The sequence below is a fragment of the Camelus dromedarius genome, chromosome 1, assembly GCF_036321535.1.
Source record: "Camelus dromedarius isolate mCamDro1 chromosome 1, mCamDro1.pat, whole genome shotgun sequence".
Classification (NCBI taxonomy): Eukaryota; Metazoa; Chordata; class Mammalia; order Artiodactyla; family Camelidae; genus Camelus; species Camelus dromedarius.
Genome location: NC_087436.1, coordinates 56,251,951 through 56,268,656, shown reverse-complemented (window position 1 = coordinate 56,268,656; position 16,706 = coordinate 56,251,951). Strand labels below are relative to the sequence as shown.

Genomic DNA, 16,706 nt, shown 5'->3' with positions numbered 1-16,706 from the left:
GAACTCAATCAAAAATAATAGGCTAAGCATTTCAAACTGGACTCAAATCTTTTCCTATTTGATTTGTTTACTCTTGGCAACTTACCTGCTGCTTTTCAGAAAAGAATTAAGGACTATTTAAAAAGCTCAAAAGGCATGTTAGACATCATGCAGCTCTAATAAAACAACATTTGGATGATCTACGTGTAGCCTTGCTGAAACAAATGGACTAAATTTCCCTGAAAATACACCGACTTTAAAATGTAGCAAACACATATTTACAGATGTATCTAAGACAACATACTTGGGGAGGGGGAATGTTTTCTATCAGTTCTCAACGTAATCTAGCATACAAATCATACTCAAAGCTCTTCCTCGCCTATCACTAGCATCAAATCTTTGGCTCATGGTTTGCTTCTGGAGAACCTTAAGACATGACTGTTCAAAATCACTGAACTATTTTTCTATGCAAATATCCGTTTAGCAACAGCAATGCTATCCTTACAGAATGAAAGGAGGGAAGTGTATCTGCATAAGATGTCCTAAAGAAGGATCAACTATTTCTTGTCCTATAAAACTTGCGTTTTTCTTCGACAGGTTTCTCCATAAAGCAAAACAACATTGATATTTACCACACTTAAACTTTCCTTTTGCATTCGTGTGGATACAGATAGAAGTAACCTTTAGTGGTAGGGAGTCAATAGTGTTGCCATTTTCAAAATCTTAAGGAGCTTCCCAAGCACCACAAGAGGTCTGGAAATTAATCTCTAAATCTATCAGTGGACTAGATGTTGCACAGCTCCAAATTACATCTAACGCTTCTCTAATCCTTAGCAGAGAGGCAAGTTAAAGGGAGAAACAAAAAACAACTATCTTGAAATAAACATACTGAGGATGTAGATAAGAGCAGCTATTTGTAATGATGTAAATTTTGAAACAGCTAAACATTGTTGATATTTACACTAATGGAAGTGAGAAAGAAGGCAATTCATCTGTAATAGTGAAGTTTTAAAACATGCATTTCATTTTAAATAAAGACAGCATATTCAGTCATGTGCTTGGGTATATTTGATCAAAGACTCACTCTCATTTAAGCTGGATTTTCTGAAAATTTGGTCTTACATGTGTGCTAATACAATCTTGCTAGAACTACAAGGGGAAAGGTAACAAAATTCAGATTGTAAGAAAACTGCTTAATGATAACTGAAAGCTGAAATTAGTATCTTCTGAATCTAGTCTTTACCACAGGTTTTCTTGGTAATTCTTAAGAAAGCTTTCCACTTATAGAAGGTACTGTTGGGCTCCCTTGATTTAGATCCCTGCTTGCTCCGCCCACTTACAGGGCTCTCCTTGGGGTGCTTCCATAACAAACCATTTGTATCCAAACCTTTGCCTCAGGTCTGCTTCCAGAGAACCCGATCTAAGTCAGGATTGTTCAAAACTATGGTTTCTTCTACGTACATAATACCAGTTAAGAACAGTAATGTTATCCTGATCATAAATGACATAAAGTGATCCCAAGGGATACTGCAAACCACTTGGTTATTTGGAAAGTTTATTACATGGGAGAAAGAAAGCAATCTGCACTGTTGACAAGGATTTTAGAAGACTTACATGATTACTGAGTATGTGATCTTCACTATCTTTTACATGACTCTGCATTTTCCTCAGGTGTCTCCCACCAACCCTGGAGCAGTGATTATGACCTGAGCTTCAAGGACCCCTGAGGAGCCTTAAGTGCTGTGGCAGCACCCCTGGACTCTGTGAGGGACACTGCCTTCCTCCCCGAACTCTGGCTTTAACCAAAGCTCTGCTTTGATGTTTTCCACATTAGGCTTGCCTGTATGCCTTTGTTTGAAACAACGGGGTCTACAGCTAGAAAATAGCTGTAGGAATGAAAAAAGGAGCAAAAGGACTCTGGTTTCTGGCAAGATGCCCCCTCCCAGTTCCCTATACCCTGGAAGTCCCAGTCTTGTCTCAGCATCCTGCTTTGAGACCTTATCTCCATAAGAAGCTCCCATCCAGACTGCCGGTCATCACTCACCTCCTGCCCTGGAATCATTCTGCTCTGCATGTCCCCATCACCCACTCTCCAAAACTTTTGAAATCCTCCCACACTCCCTTGGAATATAGCAGCAGCCGCCTCCAAAATTTCAACCTCTTTTTACATTGTTTTCTTCATTCTTCACTAACTAATCCTAGTTCTTCGTGATGCTGCTGTTTCTTCTGGGGTCCTCTCACACGGTGGGTGTTTGACTTCCCAGACCCAACACACCACCAGGCCTGGGGGGCCAGGAAGTGTCTTGCCTGATCTGCACTCTCTATTCCAGACCATGCTCTCCAAACACCTTTGCTTTCAATCTCATGCCATCAGATGTCACCCAATTTCTTCACCCAATTTATATATATACATATATATATATATATTTGTCATCTATAAACCTCTGGACTCAGTCATTTTATCCAGTATAATTTTTGTCATAATTTCTGATGATTTTAATAATCACAAAGATGACACTTTCAACATCTTGGCTTCTCAATTATGACTCCCTTCCTGCAATAATCTTGGTTTTCAAGTCACTCACACTCAGAGCCACACATTCTAGGCCAGAGGCTTTCAATCCTGGCTTCACTGTAGTATAACTTGGAGATCATTTATAATATAATCAACTCTAAATCCACTCTAGAGAAACTGAATCCAACCCAGAAAAACTGATTCACTGGTCAAGATTTGTCTACCATCGGTGTGTGTGTGTGTTTTTTTTTTTTTTTTTTTTGAACTCCATAAGGGGCTGTGATTTACTGCTAGGTTGAGAAATATCACTCTAGGCCATTGCCTTTCAAATGAGATCCCTGGGCCAACAGCATCATAGCAACAGAGTCTCAGGCTCTGCCCACCAAGACTTCCTGAATCAAAATGTGCATGATAACAAGAACCTCAGGGGATTTCCATGCACATTAAAGTTTGAGAATCATTAGTTTAGCTTTTGTCCTTACCATTAATTATTAACTGTAACCCTTCCGAAACTCAATTTCAATGATCTTTTTTTACTATTTTGTCTTTCCTGCTTATTCTCTCTAGGGCTATCTCTTGACACACCTTCATCAGGGCCTACAATCTGTTGAACTTACCAACTTTACCTGACACCCTTCTCATGATCCCTCTTTCCTCTTTACCAAGTATAAATGCCATGTCTGCCTTCAGCAACAATCCCTTGCATTACACCCTCAACTCTGTCATCTCTCCCTTGCTCCAACATGCTCAGTTGGCCACTCTTCCCCCTACACCACCTTTGTATCCTTGCAATGGAGCATGGCTGTGTGAAGCCATATTGAGTGGGCTCATCTTCAGCTCATAACACAACTCAAATGGGCCCTAAATTCTGCCCTCAAAATTGCCCTGTATTTTCATCACCTGTTCACTGTTTCATACTCCTAAACAGCCAGTTCACACCTTCCCTCCGCTTAAACACTACCTCTCCCTCAGTCCTCTCAGCTGATGGCCAAGACTTCAATGTCACTGAGAAAACTGACAATCAGGAGACCTCTTCCAAAGCTCCCCCATCCACCTACCATCCTTATTCTGCACCCTCTCCCTTGTTACTGGGTCAGCTCTCCGCTCCTGCCACCTTTCAGTTGTACCCTGCATCCCCTATTCCTGCTCTCCTATTCAAGAGCAAACCCCAGCAATTCTCTTCTCCCTTAAATCATTAATGTTCCCTCTACACAGAATCATTTTCACCCACATACAGACATGTGGTTGTTTTTCACAACTTAAAAGAAAATCCCTCCTCACTCATTTTTGCCTCTAGTCCCTCCTACATTTCTCTGCTTACCTTAAAAAACACCTTAGATACTTGTTTGTATTCACTCTCTCCAGCTGCCATCCTCACATCTACTGAATCGATTCTAATTCGTGTTGACCTCCACCATTAGAACTGCTCTTTTCAAAGGTACTGATTACTTTCACCTTGTTAGATGGACTGGTGAGGTTTTAGTACTTATTGGACTGAGCAGCAGCATTTGACCACGTTGGCTCCCCACGCCTCCTCACTTGCTTTCTCTAGACAGGGCACTTTTCTGCTTTTTGTCCTATCTTCCCCCATCTGTCACAGCTTCCTCGGGCTAAGGTCTGTTTTCCCTGTGGTAGCTCTGTCCTTGGACCTCTGCTTTTTCCTATTTTCTATCCATATTCACTTCCTTGGTGAGCTCGTCCAGTCTCATGCAGATAATTCCTAAATTTATCTCCAGTCCAGATCCATTCCTGAACTCCAGATTCATATATCCAACTGCCTCCTTGCGATTTCACTGGGTTGTCAAATAACAACCCCCTGAACTGTCCTTCAAACCTGCTCCTCCCACACCTTACAGTCTCAGTTAAGGCCAAATCCATCCTTCCAGTAACTTAGAAACCTCAGACTTAGTCTTGACTCCCCTCTTCCTCTCCCTCTGTCCATTTGATGTCAGAGCAGCCTATCAGAATCCGACCACTTCTTGTCCCCTCAGTACCACTCCCTTCCCTGAGAAAGTCACCATCACTTCTCTCCTGGATTATTGCAACAATTTCCTGTCTTATCTTTGCTTTTCCTATTGACCCTAACATCTATTCTCCATACAGTAGAATGATCCTTAAACCCTGAGTCAGATCATGCTATACCTTGAATCCAACCCTCCAATATTATTGCTCAGGGTCAGAGCCAAAGTCCTTACAAGGACCCACAAGGTCCTGCATCACCAGGACCCCTGACCTCTCTGAGACTTCCTCATTTACTCTCTCCTTTTCTCTCATCGCTTTAGATGCTGGCTCCTTTGCTGTGACTTATGCACAGCATGGGTGCTCCTGCTTTGGGGATGTTAGGTCCGCTCGTGCAACTGCCTGGAATAATCATTTCCCTGGTAAGTTTGCTGTCTTCTCTACTTCAGGTCTTTACTCAGATGACACCTTCTCAGTGAGTCACTTCCTAATCAATCTTCAAAACTGCAACATCTCCCTCTGCCTATGCCCCTAATCTCTCACTCTCTTCTATTTTCTCCATCTCATATAGCCTGTATTTTACTTGTTTCCTTCACCAGAATGTAAGCTCCAAGGTTCTGGCCTATTTTTTGATCAGTGTTATAGTCTCGTGGCTTGGAACTGGCATATAGTAGGTGCTTCATTAATTATTTGCTGAATGTATGAACAAAACAAGACATGCAGTGGGATCAAGTCTGTTATACACATTTTTAAAAGAGTAGAGAAAGTAAAGTGAAGGATTTAAAGTCGGTACTTTAACTGTCAAATTAGTAATGAGTATGTTTAGTGAGAACAATTTTAAACATCTTTTCTAACTAACTTCTGATAGAGAGCAAGAAAACAAACCTCCATTGGCTAAGGTCAAATCCTACAGAGCTGGCCTGGCCTCCAAGTGGACTCACAGGAGAAATCATGAGATAGAAAAGGGCCTCTGGAATTATAGTAGGAGACCCCCAATGTTTCACTCCCATTTATGAGTCTAAAGTTTCCTGTGGCCAATATGTTTTAACTACGGCATCTTTGCAAGTGGAACTTGCTCTAGGCCACATTATACCTGTTTATCTCCTGGAGAACTTTAAAAAGGTGTCTGGGTAATGATTACAGAATTTTATCTAGTGAACACAGAAATCTAGGTGATTACAGTAAACCTGAGCCTACAATATAGCTTCCCAAGACCTTTAAATTTCAATAAACAAATAGTTGGCATCTTGTTCTTTCAACTCCATTCCACAAACACTGAGTACCAACTATGTGCTAGGCACTGTGTCAAGTGCTGGATGGGGACAAAGGGGAATTTCAGGTAAGGGCTTGCTTGTGGCACCCTCTGGATAAGAATGCAACAGGGAAGAACAAATCTGACTCTGCATTAGACATGCTGCTTTAGCTCTAACCCTGTGCTGTTTCCTGTGCTTAGTCATACTGGTTCTGTATCTTATGTAAAAGAGTGCTGCCTGTAGCCTGAAATACACAGCACAGCCCATTCTCAAGATTCTGACCTTTAAGGGTATAACACTTTCCCATTCATATAAAGATAAAAGCTTTGCAGAATAGAAAATAACATCTGTCTTGCTGGAGGTTTACAGGGACACCATGACCTGATCTATATGGACAGCTCCAAGAACAAAGGATTCTGACATCAAGAAGTTTGCAAAAACCAATCACAGCCCCTCCCCTTTTTGGTATAAAAGGAGCCTGAATTCTGACTTGGATAAGATGGTTCCCTAGGACATTAGTCCCCATCTTCTTGGTCTGCTGGCTTTTTGAATAAAGTTGTTATTCCTTGCCGTAACACCTTGTTTTCCAATTTATTGGCCTGTCGTGTGGTGAGCAGAATTTGGACTTGGTAATAAGAGACAAACCTATAAACAAATTACAATGTGACAGAAACAATAGATACATGTTCAAGGATGGAGGTAAATTGGGGTTCAAATTACGTGGGGAGAGGACATTTGATGGGGGAATATCTGAACTAGTTTCTTAAGAATGGAATTAAGCTTGTTGAGAAAGCAAAAAAGTAAAGTGACGGATGAAGAGTACACTTCAGGAAGAGGAAACAGCCAGTGCTTCACATAGGCTTGAAGCCTCCTGGGGAGTCTGAGCACTGGATAGTGGTCTTACCCGCAGTCACGGGGAGCAGAGCAAGGATGAAGAAGCTGCTTTCAGGAAATCACTGAGGGACTCCAGTACTGCTCTAACACATCTGACCTTTACTTACAGCTGCTGTGATCCAATGAAGGGTTTAAAAAGGACAGGCATGATGACACTTTGCTTTAAGAAGGACTGTTTTGGGGTTAAGCTAAGATGGTGGAGTAGAGAGACTCACAGCTCGCCCTCTCCCACAAATACACCAAGAATTACAACTACAAACCCACTGAATTGCACAGAACACCTACAGAACTTTGGCAGAGTGTCTCTTGTTTCAAAATACAAGAGGATTGTCACAAAATCCGGTAAGAAATGAAAAAAGAAAAAAGGAAAAATCGATGCAGGACCAGTACTGCAGGGAGGGAGTGGCATGAGAAGAAAGGTACCCTCATGCTGGGACGCCCCCTTCTCCAGCCAGGAGGTCAGCAGGGACAGAAGCAGAGCTTCTGATGCTTGGGGGAGAAACTGGCAAAATGCTTGGCAGACAGAACTCAGGGAAACTTACCTGGAGGGTCCCTGTGATCCCCGGCCCGAGACACAAGCCAGCAGGGACAAGCCAGCTGGCTGCTAGAGATCGGTAAGGAGCCCAGGCAAAGGGCTGGGGCCCGCTGCACAAAGGCAGCCTCAGGGGACTGGAGGGCAGTGTGAGCTCTGGCTGGGGGTGTGTATGGAACAGAACAGCTGGGGTGGGGGGGTAGGGGCGCAACACACCATAGCCGCTTTCTCCACTTGGTGTGTTCTTGCATGAGAAGAGAGGTGGGGCTTAGTCATAGCCATCACTGCTGCATGGAGGCAGGGCTGAAAGCTGAATCCAGACCAAGAGGTCCTGCAACTTCACAGGCAGGACTGAGATTTGTTTATAGCCCCAGGCAGAGACGGCAGATTTGCTCTCTCTGGACCCGTTGTAGACTCTCACCTCTGGGATGAGCAGGCAGTGAGCAGAGTTCTGGCACACCACAGATTCAGGTGTGTGACTGCATGCTTGCTATCCCGGTTCCCAGTGCCTGAATGCTGGATCTGCACTGGTGGTTCCTGAGGCTCAGAACCTGGGAGACACCAGACCAGGTGGCCAACATTCCCACAGATAAGGCGGGGACAAAGGCAGCGTCAATAAAGAGTACTTTGTAAGCCTGCAAAACAAGTGACAGACAACACCAGAGAGGGCACCTCCCAGTGCACATCTCCTGCCTACTCTTCTTCCCAGCTGAAGTGCTCCAACCCTGCCTGCTACACACCACAGCTCAGAAATGGGTCTAGACGTCTCTATTCCAGCAACAAGTGAGCATACCAGGACCCTGCCAAGGATATGACAACTACAGAACCAAAAAGGAGGCCTGGCTCAACAACAACAATCAGGGCAAGTTCTGAAAACCACAACTCTAACCACACCCCTAATCAGAGGGATAACAGCCAACACTCATGGAAGAAAGATATGGCAACTATCCATACTAAGAAGAGCCATAGCAACAAACTATTAGATGTATACAGTCTACATAGGAATGCTCCCACTTTAAATAAAAAAAACCAGAAACTAAAACAGCCCTTCAAGACCACAGCAGATAACTGATACTCATAAATCCATAGAGCCAGAGAAATATAAGTAAAATGAAGAGGCAGAGGAACTACTCCCAATTAAAAGAACAAGAAAAATCCTCTGAAAGAATGATCAATGAAATAGACTAATAGTCTACTAGATCATGACTTCAAAAAGAGAATGATCAAGGCACTGAAGGAACTAAAAGAGACTATCAATAAAGACAGAGAATACTTTAAAAAGGAAATTGAAACTATAAAGAGTCAATTAAAAACAGAAAACTCAATTGCTGAGATAAGAGCCGAGCTAAAGTCAGTCAAAAGCAGACTAGATATTGCAGAGGAATGAATAAGTGACTTAGAAGACAGGGTAACAGAAGTCACCCAATCAGAACAGCAGAAAGAAAAGCAAATAAAAACCAATGAAAGCAGTATAAGGGAAATATGGGATAATATAAAGCATGCAAACCTATGCATAACAGGGGTCTCAGAAGGAGAAGAAAGAGAAAAAGGGATTGAAAGAGTATTTGAAGAAATCATGACTGAAAACTTCTCAAACCTAAAGAAGGAAACAGATATCCAAGTACAGGAGGCACAGAGGGTCTCAAAAAAGAAGAGCCCAAACAGACCTACACCAAGCCATATTATAATTAAGATGGCCAAAGTGAAAGATAAAGAATGGATTCTAAAGGCAGTAAGAGAAAAACAAATAGTTACAAGGGAACTCCCATAAGACTTTCAGCTGATTTCTGTACATAAACACGGGTGGCCAGAAGGGAGTGGCAAGATATATTCAAAGTCCTGAATGAGAAAAAGCTGCAACCTAGGATATTCTATCCGGCAAGACTATCTTTTAGAGTAGAAGGAGAGATAAGGAATTTCACAGACAAGCAAAAATTAAGAGAATCTAGTAATACTAAACCTATGCTAAAAGAAATATTGAAAGGTCTACTCTAAATAGAAAAGAAACAGGAAGCTATAGCAATGAGAAACCCGTAATTGGAAATGCAATAACTACAGTGAACTGCAAGAGAATAAACATGAAGATGTAAAAAATAAATTTAAAAAAGAATATCAAAATTATAAAAGGTGGGAGAGGGGAGGAAGAAATTATAGATTTTTTTCTCTCTCTTTTTTTCTTTGTTCTTTTTAGGATGTGTTTGAACCTACATGACTATCAGTCTAAAGCAAACAGATACAGTAACGAGTTAGTGTACTAGAAACACAGGGTAACCACAAATGAAAAGTATACAGTAGAATCACAAAAACCAAAAAGAAACCAAGCTAATAGAAAAGAAAATTATCAAACCACAATAAGAAAAAAAGGAAAAGGAAAAAAATACCAAATCACCTGGAAAGCAAAGTTTAAATTGGCAATAAACACACATCTATCAATAATCACTATAAATGTCAAAGGACTAAATGCTCCAATCAAAAGACAGAGTGGCAGACTGGGTAATAAAACAAAAGCCTACAATATGCTGCCTACAAGAGACTCACTTTAGAGTAAAGGACACATATAGACTCAAAGTGAAAGGATGGAAAAAGATATTTCATGCAAATGGAAATGACAAGAAAATGGGAGTAGCAATACTCATATCAGACAAAACAGACTTTAAAACAAAGGCCATAGAGAGAGATAAAGGACACTATATAATGATCAAAGGAGAAATACAAGCTGAAGATATTATACTTGTAAACATATATGCACCCAATATAGAAGTACCTCAAAATATAGAACAAATAGTAACAGACATAAAGTGGGAAATTCATGGGAATACAATAATACTAGGAGACCTTAGCACCTGACAAACATCATTGGACAGATCTTCCAGACAGAAAATCAGTAAGGCAATGGAGATACTAAATGACACAATAGAACAGTTGGACTTGGTTGATATTTTTAGGACACTGCATCCCCAAAAAACCAGAATATACATTCTTTTCAAGTGCTAATGGAACATTCTCTAGGATAGATCACATACTTGGGCACAAAAGAAGCCTAAATAAATTTAAGAGGACAGAAATTATTTCAAGCCTCTTCTCTGACCACAATGGCATGAAATCAATCACAGAAAAACAAATGAGAAAAAAATGACAGCACAGAGACTAAACAACATGTTACTAAAAAACCAATGGGTCAAAGATGAAATCAAAGAAACTAAAAAACGAGACAAATGACAATGAAAACACAACCACACAAAATCTATGGAACACAGCAAAAGCAGTCCTAAGAGGGAAGTTCATAGTGATACAGGCCTTCCTCAAAAAAAGAACAATCTCAAATAAACAACCTAACTTACCACCTAAAAGAATTAGGAAAAGAACAAACAAAACCTAAAGTCAGCAGAAGGAAAGAAAGAATAAAGATCAGGGAGGAAATAAAATGGAGATTAAAAAATTAGAAAAAAAAATCAAACTAAGAGCTGGTTTTTTTTGAAAGGGTAAACAAAATTGACTAACCTCTGGCCAGGCTCACTAAGAAGAAAAGAGAGCACACAAATAAATAAAATAAGAAATAAAAATGGAGAGATTGCAGCCAACACCAAGAAATACAAAAAAATTGTAGGAGAATACTATGAACAACTATATGACAATACATTGGACAACCTAGAAGAAATGGACAAGTTTCTAGAAACATACAGGCCACCAAAACTGAATCGAGAAGAAACAGATCATCTGAACAGACCAATCACTATAAGTGAAATAGAATCAGCAATAAACACTCTCCCTGCAAACAGAAGTCCAGGACCAGATGGGTTCACTGGGGAATTCTATCAAACATACAAAGAAGAGCTCATACCAATCCTTCTCAAACTCTTCCAAAGAGGAGGTAACACTCCCAAACTCATTCTATGCAGCCACCATCACCCTGAAACCAAAGCCAGACAAAGACACTACCAAAAAAGAAAGCTACAGGCCAATATTACTGATGAACATATATGCAAAAATCCTCAACAAAATATTAGCAAACAGAATGCAATAACACATAAAAAAGATCATACATCATTATCAAGTTGGGTTCATTCCAGGGACATAAGGATGGTTCAACATATGCAAATCAACGTGATACATCACATCAACAAGAGAAAGAATAAAAATCATATGATCATCTCAACAGATACAGAAAAAGCATTCAATAAAATCCGACACTCATTTATGATAAAAACTCTTACCAAAGTGGGTAAAGAGGGAACATATCTCAACATAATAAAAGCTATTTATGACAAACCTACAGCCAGCATAATACTCAATGGCGAAAAGCTGAAAGCTTTCCCCCTAAAATCTGGAACAAGACAAGGCTGCCCACTATCACCATTTCTATTCAATATACTACTGGTAGTCCTAGCCATAGCAATTAGACAAGAGAAAGAAGTAAAAGGGATCCAAATTGGAAAAGAGGTAAAATTGTCATTATATGCAGATAACATGATACTATGTATAGAAAACCCTAAAGGCTCCACACAAAAACACCTAGAACTAATAAAGAAATTAGCAAGGTAGCAAGGTACAAGATTAACATACAGAAATCAGTGGCATTTCTTTACACTAATACTGAAATATCAGAAAAGGAACGTAAAGAAACAATCCCTTTTAACATTGCATCCAAAAAAATAAAATACTTAGGAATAAATCTGACTAAGGAAGTGAAAGACTTACATGTGGAGAACTACAAAACACTGACTAAAGAAATTAAAGATGACTTAAAGAAAGGGAAAGGTATCCCATGTTCTTGGACTGGAAGAATTAATATGCTTAAAATGGCCATACTACCCAAAGCAATCTACAGATTTAATGTGATCCCTATCAAATTACCCAGGACATTTTTCACAGCATTGGAACAAATAATCCTTAAATTTATATGGAATTACAAAAGACCTAGAATTGCCAGAGCATACTGAAGAAAAAGAATGAAGCTGGAGGAGTAACCCTCCCAGACTTCCAACAAAACTACACAGCTACAGTAACCAAAACAGCATGGTGCTGGTACAAAAACAGACATATGGATCAATGGAACAGAATAGAGAGCCCAGAAATAAATCCACAAACTTTGGTCAATTAATCTTTGACAAAGAAAGCAAGAAATTACAATGGAGTAAAGACAGTCTCTTCAGCAAACAGTGTTGGGAAAACTGGACAGCTGCATTTAAATCAATGAAGTTAGAATACTCCCTCACATCATACACAAAAAGAAACTCAAAATGGCTTAAAGACTTAAACATAAGACAAGACACCATAAACCTCTTAGAAGAAAACATAGGCAAAATATTATCTGACATAAATCTTAGCAATGTTCTCCTAGAGCAGTCTACCCAAAGAATAGAAATAAAAGCAGGAATAAACAAATAGGACCTAATTTAAACTTACAAGCTTTTGCACAGCAAAGGAAACCATAAGCAAAACAAAACCACCACCTACAGAACGGGAAAAAATATTTGCAAAAGATGAGACTGACAAAAGCTTAATTTCCAGAATTTATAAACAGCTAACTTAATAAGAAAAAAACAAACAATCCAATCCAAAAATGGGCAGAAGACCTAAAAAAGCAATCCTCCAATGAAGACATATGAATAGACAATAGGCACATGAAAGAATGCTCAATATCACTAATTGTCAGAGAAATGAAAATCAAAACTACAATGAGGTATCACCTCACACCAGTCAGAATGGCCATCATTCAGAAGTCCACAAATGATAAATGGTGGAGAGGCTGTGGAGAAAAGGGAACCCTCCCATGCTGTTGGTGGGAATGTAGTTTGATGTAGCCATTATGGAAAACAGTATGGAGATTCCTCAAAAAACTAAAAACAGACTTACCATGTGATCCAGCAATCCCACTCTTGGGCATAGATCCAGAGGGAACCTTAATTCAAAAAGATATACATGCACCTCAATGTTTATAGCAGCACTATTTACAATAGCCAAGACATGGAAACAACCTAAATGTCCACTGACAGATGACTGGATAAAGAAGCTGTGGTATATTTATACAGTGGAATATTACTTGGCCATAAAAATAATAAAATAATGCCATTTGCAGCAACATGGATGGACCTGGAGAATGTCATTCTAAGTGAAGTAAACCAGAAAGAGAAAGAAAAACACCATATGCTATCACTTATATGTGGAATCTAAAAAAAAAAAAAAAAAAGACAAACTTATTTACAAAACAGAAACAGACTCACAGACATAGAAAACAAACATGGTTACAGTGGGGGAAGAGGGTGGGAGGGATAAATTGGGAGTTTGAGACTTGTAGATACTAATATATATAAAATAGATAAACAAGTTTATACTGTATAGCACAGGGAACTATATTCAACATCTTATAGTAACTTATGGTGAAAAAGAATATAAAAATGAATATATGTATGTTCCTATATGACTCAAGCATTGTGCTGTACACCAGAAATTGACACATCATAAACTGACTATACCTCAATAAAAATATTTTAAAAAAATTTTTAAAAAGAACGACTATTTTGGGAGCAGTGTGGATTATTAGGGAGGCACAAAAGAAGCTGGAAACCAGTTTATAAGGCTATTGTCATAATCCTGGTGAAAGATCATGAAGAGTGAATTAAGGAAGTACCAAGTGGACTAGGGAGAAAAGAATGGAAAGCAATTTGAAAGGGTGAGGGATAGGGCAGAAGAGTTGATTATATGTGGAAAGGAAGGTGCAAGACAAAACTATTCCCAGTTTCTGGCTTGAGGAACTGTGTGTGGATCAGGGATAAAGGAGGCAGAAAATATTTAAGGGCTAGAAGGTTAATGATGAGCTGATTTGGCTGATCTTACAAGGAATCCAGTTAGCACAGCATGATTCTCTGCAACAGCTAAATTGCTCAAAAATCTCCAGTTATTTCCATGAACAGATTTTTTTTTCTCTAAAGTTTAGAAATACAAAAATAACAAGTAAAACCCTCATTACTAACACTTCTCTTAGATAACAGCACAAAGAACTGAACACAGATACTGATAAAAATGATAAAACATTTATTCCCCAAAAGACACCTGCACACCAATGTTCATAGTAGCACTATTTACAATAGCCAAGACATGGAAACAACCTAAATGTCCATCGACAGATGACTGGAAAAAGAAGTTGTTGTATATTTATACAATGGAATACTACTCAGTCATAAAAAATGATAAAATGCCATTTGCAGCAACATGGATGGCCCTGGAGAATGTCATTCTAAGTGAAGGAAGCCAGAAAGAGAAAGAAAAATACCATATGATATCACTTATATGTAGAATCTTAAAAAAAGACAAATGAACTTATATATAAAACAGAATACACACACAAAATACAGACATGGTTGTCAGGGGGGAGCAGGTGGGAAGGGATAAACTGGGAGTTCGAGATTTGCAGATACTGACTGGTATATATAAAACAGATAAACAAGTTTATATTGTATAGCACAGGGAAATATATTCAGTATCTTGTAGTACCTCATTATCAAAAAGAATGTGAAAATGAATATATCTATATTCATGTATGACTGAAGAATTGTGTCTGGTGTACAGCAGAAATTGACACAACACTGTAAACTGACTAACTCAATAAAACAAAAAGCACATTTATTCCCATTTTGTGTAATTAAAAGCTTATGAGAGGATGTACAGAAGGGAAAATAATGTGTAAGAATAATTCTGTTTGTTATGTAAATGGTTGTCTGAATCAGCAAGATAAATCAATATAAAAGTCTTATAATTACATCCTTTTATTAAAAAATATATCCTTTTCATGCATTATCTCCAGAACTCCACACTACCAAATATATTGACACTCTTCCATTTGAAGTAACTTCACAGTGAGTCTCCTTATGTAAACTGTATGTAAAATACCAAGAAAAAAATACAGTATTTTTTGTGATGCTAGAAATTAACTGTATTGAGTAGTAAGTATTTAATTATATTTTCTGAGTGCTATTTATTTGTAAGCTAATCTTAATCAGGAGTTAGTACTTTGGTCTGGCCTCTGAATTCTGTTCATATTTTGTTCATTTCAATGCTTGTTGATTTCACCGAGACTTGGCTTCCTCCCACCCTTCCCATTTAGCAAACCATTTGATTTATACAAGAGAGAAGCCTTTCCAAGTTAGAAGTTATTTTTAGCTACATATAAAACATCCAAGAAGAGAGAAAAATAGGTTGAAGTTCAGAAAACAATAAAAGGCTTCACCCATAAACCATAACTTGTCAGTGCTGCAGTGAGGAAAAGCACTGTTTCTGTCCTTGTGGCTCAGTAACTGCTGTCTTCAATAATTCGGGGCATATATGAAGTAATTTACTCAAGTGTTTATCAAGACATGGGGTTTTATTAATGGATAATAAAAACACTTATGAGGCAATGTTAGGATATCCTATTTGCATATTTGGTTGCTGTTTCGTGTTGATTAATCCCATTGTGTACGATTGAGAATCTTACTTTATGAAGTAATTCCTACAGTGCTAGATAAGAGGGCTGTTCTCAGGCCAGACTGCCTGGATTCAAAACCCATTTCTGTGCCTCTCTTGGGTAAGTTTCTTATCTTCTGTGTGCCCCAGGGTCCTCATTTATAACATGAGGATAATTGTGGAACTGATTCCATAACATTTTTGAGGATTAAATGAGTTAATACACAAATTACTTAGTGTTTGGCATACAGCAAATATTCTTAATTTAGTATTAATATTAGATTAAGGGTATTTTAAAGGAGATGGGATAAAATCCAAAACAACTCTAAAAAAAAACAAACATAAAAGTGGTGTTAATCTAAAAACAAAAAGGAAACAAAAAGAGATCAAAACGGCAGAGTACGAGCATGTGGAGCTCACCTCCCCTAATAAGCACATCAAAAATATATCTACATGTGGAGCAATTCTCACTGGAAACAAACTTAAGACCGGCAGAAAGACTCCTCTACTGCCAAGGTAATAAGAAAGATCTTGAATTGAGTAGGAAGGGAACAGAAGCGATCAGGTTGGGACCTGGGCCCCTGGGAAGGGACACAGAGGAGAAGAGAGATTACATGGGAGATCCACTCTGGGAGTGAGTGGTTCAAGCCACATACTGGCTGCCCCAACCATGGGGTAGGACAGTTGGAAGATGACTCCCCTTAGCTGGTTCGAAAACAACTGGGACAAACAGAAGGGCTAGTGAAGAGTGTGCACATGCTTTCCTATTCCTAGGAACAAGGCAGAGTATGTGTACTGAAACTGCATGGGCCTTGGCCAGTTTCCTGCGACTGACCCGGCACATGCTGGTCTGAGCTGAGCACCTGCTCCAATCCCTCTTGCTCCTCGGCACAGCTCCGCACTAGGCGGAGGGTTGCAGTGGCTGAGGGGAGTGCACAGTTATGAGTGATAAAGCTAGCTTGGACCCAGAGCACATCTGAATGGGGTGAGGGCAGCCACTGCACTGCTGGTGCTTGCAGAGGCAGCGCATGGGGAGCCGTCCTGGACTCTGACTGGAGCTGGGACCACCACAACCCATGCCCCAACACGTGCAAAGCTGGTATACAGGGGTCATATCTCAACATAATAAAGA

General features: G+C 39.4%; 1 protein-coding gene across 2 annotated transcripts in view; it reads right to left on the bottom strand.

Moving 5' to 3' along the window:
- Positions 1 to 16,706, bottom strand: part of UNC5C (unc-5 netrin receptor C) — a 338,935-nt gene that overhangs the window by 69,315 nt on the left and 252,914 nt on the right. The window lies entirely within an intron of this gene.